This window comes from Nannospalax galili, unplaced genomic scaffold (genome assembly GCF_000622305.1).
Source record: "Nannospalax galili isolate Female #2095 unplaced genomic scaffold, S.galili_v1.0 scaffold272, whole genome shotgun sequence".
In the NCBI taxonomy this organism is placed as follows: domain Eukaryota; kingdom Metazoa; phylum Chordata; class Mammalia; order Rodentia; family Spalacidae; genus Nannospalax; species Nannospalax galili.
The window spans coordinates 2,127,132-2,136,396 of NW_008331836.1; the positions used below are offsets into that span (position 1 = coordinate 2,127,132).

The following is a 9,265-nucleotide window of genomic DNA, read 5'->3' on the forward strand; positions in this document are numbered from 1 at the left end:
GGGAAGAAGCCCCAAGATTTCCCAGGGAGTGGATTGAGTAGCTGGGTTGTACTGGATGCAAAGGATCAGGGAGAGTAAAGGTAAGCCTCGGAGCCCTAGAAAGAGGCTGTCAGCCCCAGAATGAGGCTGGCGGGTGTTGGAGGACCGGGGAAGTAGAGGGGGATGAGGGCAGGGCCAGGACCAGAAGCGGTGCTCCTGGAGCCCAAGAAAGGGCCTGAGTTGCTCTGGGTGAGAAGGATCAGGAAACAGTATTGGTTCCCCAGGTGTCTGGGGCCCCAAGACTAGGAATGGCACAGGGTCCAAGCTAGAGTATAGAATGGCGGGCGGGGGGGCAGGGGGGTGTTGGGTTGGGTGGAAGGGAGAATGAGGCTTAGGGAGTCCCGGCGCGGAGAGCTGTGCTATATACTTACCCCAAGAGGCCTGAGGATAGTAGTCGATGTCGAACAAGTTTTAAAGTGCTTACTAGCTATTCAGATTTCTTTTGAGAATTCTCTGTTCCGATCTGTAGCCTATATGTTGATTATATTTTTTACTTTCTTGACATTTTACTTTTTGAGTTTTAGAGTATTCTAAATAGTAATCCTCTAGAAGACATGCAGCTGATGAAGGCTTTCTAAGGCTACATAGTCTGCATCTTCACTTCTTTCTGTAGCTGTAACAGAAACATTTTCACTTCATGAGGTTCATTTTGTTAATTGTTGGTCTTAATTCCTGATCAGCCAGACTCCTATTTGGAAAGCCCTTACCTACGCCTATCGATTGGAGCATACATTCTACCTTCTTTTCTAGCAGTTTCAGAATATCAGATTTTACACTGAGGTCTGAACCATATGGAATTTAGTTTTGTGTAGAGTGAGAGATAAGGGCCAAGTTTATATCTTCTACATGTAAGAGTCCAGTGTTTCTACAGTATGGACTAATAACTGGGTCTTCCTTTCTGTTTCATTCATTCATGTGTCTCTTTTTGTGCCACTACCATGCCACTTTTATTGCTATTTCTCTGTAGTAGAACTTGGTATTGGGTATGGTAATGTCCCCAGCATTGCTCTTTTGCTGAGAATTGCTTTGAGTGGGGTCTTTTGTGCATCCATGTGAATTAAAAAATTACATTTTTCTATTTCTGTGAAGAATGGTATGTGGATTTTTATTGAGATTTCATTGAATTTGTAAATTGCTTTTGGTAGAATAGTAATTTTCACAATATCAGTTCTGTCCATCTATGAGTATGGGAGGTTTTTTATCTTCTAATGTCTTCCTCAATCTCTTTCTTTTGGATTTTAAAGTTTTCATTGTAGAAGTTCTTCACCTCTTTCCTTAGGTTTATTCTGAGTTACTTTTTTTTGAGGCTATTATAAATGGAGTTGTTTCCCTGATTTCTTTCTCAATGTGTTTGTCATTGTTAAATAGGAAGAATACTTATTTTTGCATATTAATTATACACATCCTGTCACTTTGATGAAAGTGTTAATCAGTTCTAGGCATTTTCTGGTGAAGTCTTTAGAATTTCTTATCTAAAACACCATGCTGACTGCAACCAGGAATACTTTGACTTCTTCTTTTCCTATTTGAATCCATTTTATTTCCTTCTCCTGTCTTATTGCTCTAGTGATGACTTTGAGCACTATATTGTATATGGGTGGAGATACTGGACAGCACTATCTTATGCCTGATTTTCATGGAATTGTTTCAAGTTTTCTCCATGTAGCATGATGTTGGCTATGGGTTTGTCATATATAGCCTTTATTATGTTCAGGTATGTTCCCCCAGCCTTGTTTCTATGACTTTTGTCATGAAGGGTTGTTGGATTTTGTCAAAGGCCTTTTTTTACTATAATGAGACAGTCAAGTAATTTCTGTCTTTAAGTCCATTAATACAATTTCTTATATTTATTAACTTGAATATTCTAAAATATTTCTGCCTGTTTTCTTAATGTTTCTCTCACTCTTCAGGTTTCAGCTATTTTGTTGAAGAATTTTTGCATATCTGTTCAACAGGAGTATTAGCCTTAGTTCTCTTTTTTGTTATGTCTTATCTAGTTTTGATATTAATGTAATATTGGTTTTATACAAGGAGTTTGGAAGTGTTTGTTCTATTTCTATTTTGTGGAACAATTTAAGGAGCATTGATTGTAGCTGCTCTTTAAATGTCTGGTAGGATCCTGTTGTGAATCTCTCTGAACCTGGGAGTTTTTTTTAGTTGGGAAGTTACTTATTGTTGCTTCAACCTCCTTGCTTGTTACAAATCTGTTTAAATTATTGATCTTACATTGGTGGTGTGTCGGGTGTATCCAGAAATTCATTTATTTCCTTATGTTTAATATTCAAGTATACCCTTATGATTTCCTGTATTTATTTGATATCTACTGTGAAATCTCTCTGTTCAACTCTAATTTTATTAATCCGGTGTTTTCTCTTTCTCTTTTAGTTAATTTGCCTAAGGGTTTTTGACTCTTGATCTTTCAAAGAACCAACTCTTTCTTTGAATTATTTGGTCTCTATCCTATATTTGAGCTGAATTGTGATTATTTCTTCTCATCAATTATTTTAGTTCTTGTTTTATCAAATTTGTGAAATGCATCTTTTAATTATTTGAACCACTTCTGATTTTTTAAAATGTAGGCATTAGAGATATAAATCTCCATCTTAGGACTGCTTTTAGGGTGTCCTAGGCTTAGGTTTTTGTATTGTGCTCATTTTCATTTTCATTTACAATGCTTTTATTTTCTTCTTGATTTCTTTAATGACCCATTCATTATTCATGAGTTTGTTGTTTAATGTCTAATTAGTTTACGTATTTTCTATAATTTCTTTTGCTGTATATTTCAAGCTTCATTCCAGATAGAATACAGGGAGTTATCTCTATTTTCTCTTAATGTATTAGATTTTCTTTGTGTCCTAATATTTGTTCCATTTATGAGAAACATCCATGGACTGCTGAGAGTGATTCTTAGTGATTAGGTAGAATATTCTTTAAAGATTTGTTAGGTTCATTTGACTTATGAGACATTTACTTTTGTTTCAATGACATTTCCATTCATGATGGTGGGGTATTGTAATTACCTACTATTACTGTGTTAGGGTTAATCTGTAGCTTAATGCCCAATAAAATTGGGTACACCTGAATTTTGCATATATATGTTTATAACTGTAATGTCTTTTTGGTGGATTGTTCCCTTAATCAGAATGCAGTGACCTTCTTTATCCCTTCTATTAGTTTTGATTTGGTGTCTATTTTTTCAGATATTAGAACAGATATATCTGTTTTTTTCCTGGTCTTATCTGCTTAGAATATGTTTCCCTTCTTTTACTCTAAGATACTTTCCATCCTTAAAGGTGACATGTATGTATTAGTTACTTTTCTGTTGCTGTGATAGAAACACCATGACAAAGGGAAATTATAAATGGAAGAGATTATTTAGCTTACGTTTCCAAAGGGGCAAGAGTCCATCATGGCAGGGAGGCATGGCAGCAGAGGTGGCCTGAGCAGAAGCTAAGCTCTCACATCTTCAAGCAGGTATAGGAAGCAAAGAGCAACTGGAGATCTGGCAAGGCTTAAGAACTCTGTAACCTACCCCCAGTAACATGTCTCCTCCAGCATGGCCACACCTTCTAAGACCTCCCAAAACAGCAGCAGCATCAACTGGGGACAACATGCTCAAATACTTGCAGCCAGTGCGAGACATTTTCATTTAAACCACCACATTCCACTCCCTGGTCCCCATAGGCTCATGACCATATTAAATTCAGAATGCATTTTGTCCAGCCTTAAAAGTTCCCATGGTCTTTACCAGTCCCAATACTATTCAAAAGTCCACAGTCCAAAGTCTCTTCTGATATTCAGGATAATATTTAGCTGTAAGCCCCTGTAGAATCCAAAGATAAATTACCTACTCCCAACATACAGTGAAACTGAATACACATTCCCATTCCAAAAGGGAGAAATAGAGGCATAGGGAGGAATTACTGGACCAAAATAAGACCAGAAACTAGCAGGGAAAGCACCAAATCCAGTAACTCCATGTCTGACTTCTGGGCCTCTGTTTCCAAAAGGCTTAGATGGCTCAGCCTCCAGCTTTGCTATGTGATTCATAGATCTCTGTCTTGCACGGCTACCACTCCCTGAATGCAGCACTCCTTGGCAGACGGCTCACAGCTCTGGTATCATGAATATCTTCTTGGAGTCTCCACTGCCAACCAGGCGTCACCTTCACAGCTTCACACAACGGCATGGGGGTCTTCTTTATGCAGAGATGTCCCTGTTGTATGCTGTGTGGCCTGGGTGGCTTTCTGAAATCTCAAAGGATGCATCAATGACCCCTTCACTCTTCCATCTTTCATGCCTCTAACACCAGCACCAGGTGAAGGACACTGCCAAGTTTGAGTACAAGTTTGGGGGTAGATCCCTGCCTGCTTCATCCACTTTTAAAGCTTTTCTCTGCTGTGTTTTTCTAGGAGTAGAAAATTCCAGCATTTTCCTTTCACTAATCAGAGGCTTAGCTGGGTGTAGTCTTGCTAGGAAGCCACTCTTTCCATTGTTTAAGTACAAATCTCTAGGCTTCTCCTTAATTACTTTCATCTCTTTATCTAAGGGGATCTCCTTCAATACATGCCTTGGCTCCAACATTCATCATCCTAGGGCTCTTTCTCAAACAAACTGTACATTCTGCATTTCTTTCTGCCCCATTTGCTTTTTCTCACTGTAGATCTGCATAATATTAATTATTAATAGCCACACCACCATTTCTGTTAGGCTGCCTTGAAATATCCTCTGCCAAAGAAATTAGTCAATTGCTTTTTAACTTAGCCTCAGGCAAGCTTTTTGGCGGTGAGCAGACTCCTGCCAGACTCTGCCAAAATATTCCAATTGCTGCTTAAGTTCTTATTTCCTTCTGGAACTACATTGAACTCAGCACTACTTTCTTCCAGGTGCCTACTAGGATGGTCTGTTAACCACTGCTTACTGTAATCAACTACTTTTCTAGTGCAAACTTTGAAAGTGTTCCACATTCTTCCAAAAACCAGCAAGATGAGATTCTTTACAGACAACCGTCCACTCTCTGGTACCAATTACCATATTAATTACTTTTCTGTTGCTGTGGTAGAAACACCATGATGAAGGGAAATTATAAGAGGAAGAGTTTATATAGTTTATGGTTCCAAAGGGCCAAAAGTTCATCGCGGCAGGGAGGCCTGATGGCAGAGGTGGCTGGAATTGGAGCAGAAGCTAAGCTCTCACATCTTCAAGCACGCACAGGAAGCAGAGAGCAACTGAAGATTTGGCAAGGCTTAAGAACTCTGTAAGTCTGCTCTCAGTGACATGCATCCTCCAGCATGGCCACACTTTCTAAGACCTCCCAAAACAGCAGCACCAACTGGGGATAAAATGCTTAAATACTTGCAGCCTATGGGTGACATTCTCAATCAAACCACCAGTGTATTTATTGTAGACAACAAAAAGATGGACCTTTCTTTGTAAACTAATTGGTTACTCTTGTGTCTCTTGACTGAGGGAACTAAATCATTAATATTTAGAGATAATTTTAAAGGATGCTTATTGGTTTCTGTTGCATTGATTTTGTAGTTTTTGCTTTCTTATTTCTACTTTGCATAGTCAGTATTACAGCATCATTTTTACTTTCCCTTTGCTTCTTCGGTGTGATTATCATTCTCGTTGATTCAAAGTATTTTTCCAATATTCACATTAGGTATCATTTGGTGGTCAACCATACATTACTTTAGTCTGTTTTTATCATGGAAAATTTTACTTTCTCCTACATGTGGAATAATAGTTTTTCCAAGAAATTAGTATGGGTTAGCATTTGTGAGCTTTCAGAACTTGAAGTGTGCTCCTTCAAGATCTTCCGGTTTTGTAGATTCCATTAAGAAATCTGTTGTTATTCTGATGGGCTTGCCTTTATAAGTGACTTGGGCCTTTTCTCTTACAGCTTTCAACACCTATTTTTTTGTCTATATATTTAGTGCTTTAGCGAGAATATGGTAGCTGGTCCTGTCTATTTGGTATTCTATGTGCCTCTACTTGGTATTCCATGTGCCTCTGAATGAGCAACTTTCCTCATATTTGGAGAATTTGTTTCTATGATTTTATTGAAGATATGTTCTATGTCTTTGACCTGGAAATTCTTTTCCTTTTATGCCCATAATTCATAGACTTGGTGTTTTCATAATATTCCTGTGTATTCTTTAAAATGAGTTTTTAAAATTTATCATTTTCTGGTTAGTGAGGGGAAGATTCTAGAAAAGCAGAAGCCCCAGCTATAACAGCATTAGCACTGGACCCTGTGTACAGGTGGTCTCCCAGCTGTCAGCTGTGAAGTTTGTAGAACAGCAGCAGTTATCACTATAGTGCCAGGATGAGTCCAGCTCATGAGCATTCAGAGGACTTCCTCACCAGGTGGGAAATTGGGCCATGGTGACTTAGTCCATGATGGAGAAAAGGAACATTCTATAAACTATTTATTGGTGGCTTAGCTTTGAAATCACAGAGGAAAGTTTGAGAAGCTACTACAAGCAATGGGGAAAGCTCACAGACTGCGTTGATGAGGGATCCAGCAAGCAAAAGATGAAGAGGATTTGGTTTTCTAACTTCCTCATCTACAGTTGGGTGGATGCTGCCATGGCTACAAGACCTCATTCAATTGATGGGAGAGTATCTGAGCCAAGACGTGTAGTAGCAAAAGAGGAGTCTGAATAATCTGGAGCCCATGTGATTGTGAAGAAGCTGTTTGTTTGTAGATCGAGAAGATACTGAAGATACTGAGATTATTTTGAAGGCTATGGAAAAATTGATACCATTGAAATAATTACTGATAGGCAGTCTGGAAAGAAAAGAGGCTTTGGATTTGTTACTTTTATTCACCATGATCATGTGGATATAATTGTATTGCAAAATGCTATACCAATAGAGCCAGAAAGATGGGTCACTAATTAAGAGCACTGGCTGTTCTTGCAGAAGATCCAGGTTCAAATCCCAGTACCTACATGGTGGTTGACAACTGTCTGTAACTCCAGTTCAGGATAGTCAATGTCCTTTTCTGACATATCTGTGGACATTTCAGGACATGGGTGCCATTATATACATGCAAGAAATACACTCATATACATGAAATAAAAAAATAAAGTAGTAAAAAATATCACACTATCCATTGTCACAATGCAAAAATAAGAAATGTATTATCCAGACAGCAAATGTAAGAAGTTCAAAGTTTGAAGAGTGAAAAAGAAGGAAATTTTGGTTTTGAAGATTCTCAGAGTGACTGGAAATTTTGGATCAAGACCAGGAAGCAAACATGACAGAGTTTCTGATGTATATGAAAGTGGACATGGATTTGAAGATGGCTGGTATTGGTACGACAGAGGAGTTGGAGGTGGCAGTTTTGCAGTCACTTGTGGTTATGGAGGAGGAAAGGGTGGTGTGGGACTGAAATATGACAACCAGGGTGGGGCCTACAGATTTGGTTATGACAACTATAGAGGAAGAAATTATGGAAATGATAATAACAATGATTTTGGAAATTATAACCAGCAAACTTCTAGGCAATCCAATGAAGAGTTAAAACTTTGTTAGTAGCATGAACATGGGATGACCATATAGTGCAGGGAACTATAGTCCTGGAGATAGTGGAGGAAGTGGGGGTTATGGTGGGAAGAGCAAATACTGAGCTTCTTTCTATTACCATGGGTTTCACTGGATGAATAGGAGATGGTGAGAGCTCAGAGGTAAAGAACAGCTTCAGGTTACTGAAATAACAACATTAAGGAAACTCTTAAAACAGTCAAGCATAAATATATAGTGATATAGAAGAAGACACCAGAAAAAATGCAAAGAGTCATTTTATGAATGGATTGGTTATTTAAAACATTACTGTCTTTGTTACTTTTCTGTTGTTGTGATAAAAACATTGACCAAAGGAATTTACAGAGGGAAGAGTTTATTTAGCTTACTGTTCCAGAGGAATCAGAGTCCACTGTGGCAAGGCGTTATGGTGGATGTGGCAGGAGGTAACCAGAGGAGAAAGTGGAGCACTCAGCCTTCTTGAAGCAGACACAGGAAGTAGTGAGCAACTTGAAATCTGGCGAGGCTTAAGAACCCTCAAAGCCTGCCCCCATCTGCAGTGATACCCTTCCTCCAGTATGGCCACATTTCCTAACTTCTCCCAGAAAACACCACCAAATGGGGACAAAAATGTGCCAATACTTGGAGCCTATGGGGGATATTCTCATTCAAATCACCACAATTATCATACTGTGGAGGAAGGATTGTAAAAAAAGAAAAAAGCCTTTGAGACAGTTTCTTAGCTTTTTAATTGTTGTTTCTTCCCAGTGGCTTTTGTAAGAGTCTAGATGCATTCCTTCTTTGATAATGTTAAATTTGTAAGTTTCACGTGACATTTGAAACCTTTTTAAAGATTTTCTCAAAGTTTTGAAAAGCTATTAGCTAGAATCATGGTTTAATAAAATGTTTGTGGTTTAACAAAATTCTAAAGGGAAAGATTTATTAATTTCTTCAGGGAGATAATCCAATTTTTCTTCTTTGTCTTCAAGCCTTGATATTCCATTCTTTATATGGTCCTTTCTATCGATGATGCTTTCCACTTTTAAAAAAATTAAACTTACTGAATTTTTTGTACAGCTTCATTTCAATTTGAGTTTTACTCAGTATTTCTGTTTATTGGATTTAATTTCCATAATCTACATTGTCTTCATTACTTTATCCAGTCATTTGTTTATATTTTCTTAGGCTTTAATCCGTTTGTTCCTGTCATCTTTAAGTTCATTTAGGTATTTATTCCTGAACTCTTTTTAACCTCTAGAATTGTTTGAGCATGTATAATAGCTATTTTGAATTCCATGTCTTGAATTCTGTCTAAGTTGTTCTCACTGAATACTATTATTATGGGATTGGAAGTTTTGAGGGATATATTTTATGGGTTTTTTCATTTTATGTTCTTGAGGCAAGATGTAGCAACTTGAAGTTCGGTGACTGGTTTTGTCTTTTGATAATGAGTTTTATCTGACCAATCCTGAAGCTGAATAGCTGGTGTGTTTGTTTGGTGATGAGTCAAGGTGAGTGGATCTCTTCCCAGGGTTGATGAGCAGCTGGACTGAGTTACAGGTGAGGTGGAGGACAGGTTGACTTGAGATGAGTCCTGGAGGGATAGTGCTAAGGATATGGTGACAAAGCCAGGAAGGCTATGACTCTCATTAAGTGCCTGATGCCATGTGGTCTGGATTCCTATAATGAGGTT

At 38.1% G+C, this 9,265-nt stretch overlaps 1 pseudogene; it reads left to right on the top strand.

Moving 5' to 3' along the window:
* LOC108490510 overlaps positions 1-7,678 on the top strand; it is a 15,849-nt pseudogene extending 8,171 nt beyond the window's left edge.
* The last annotated feature ends 1,587 nt before the right edge of the window (positions 7,679-9,265 follow it).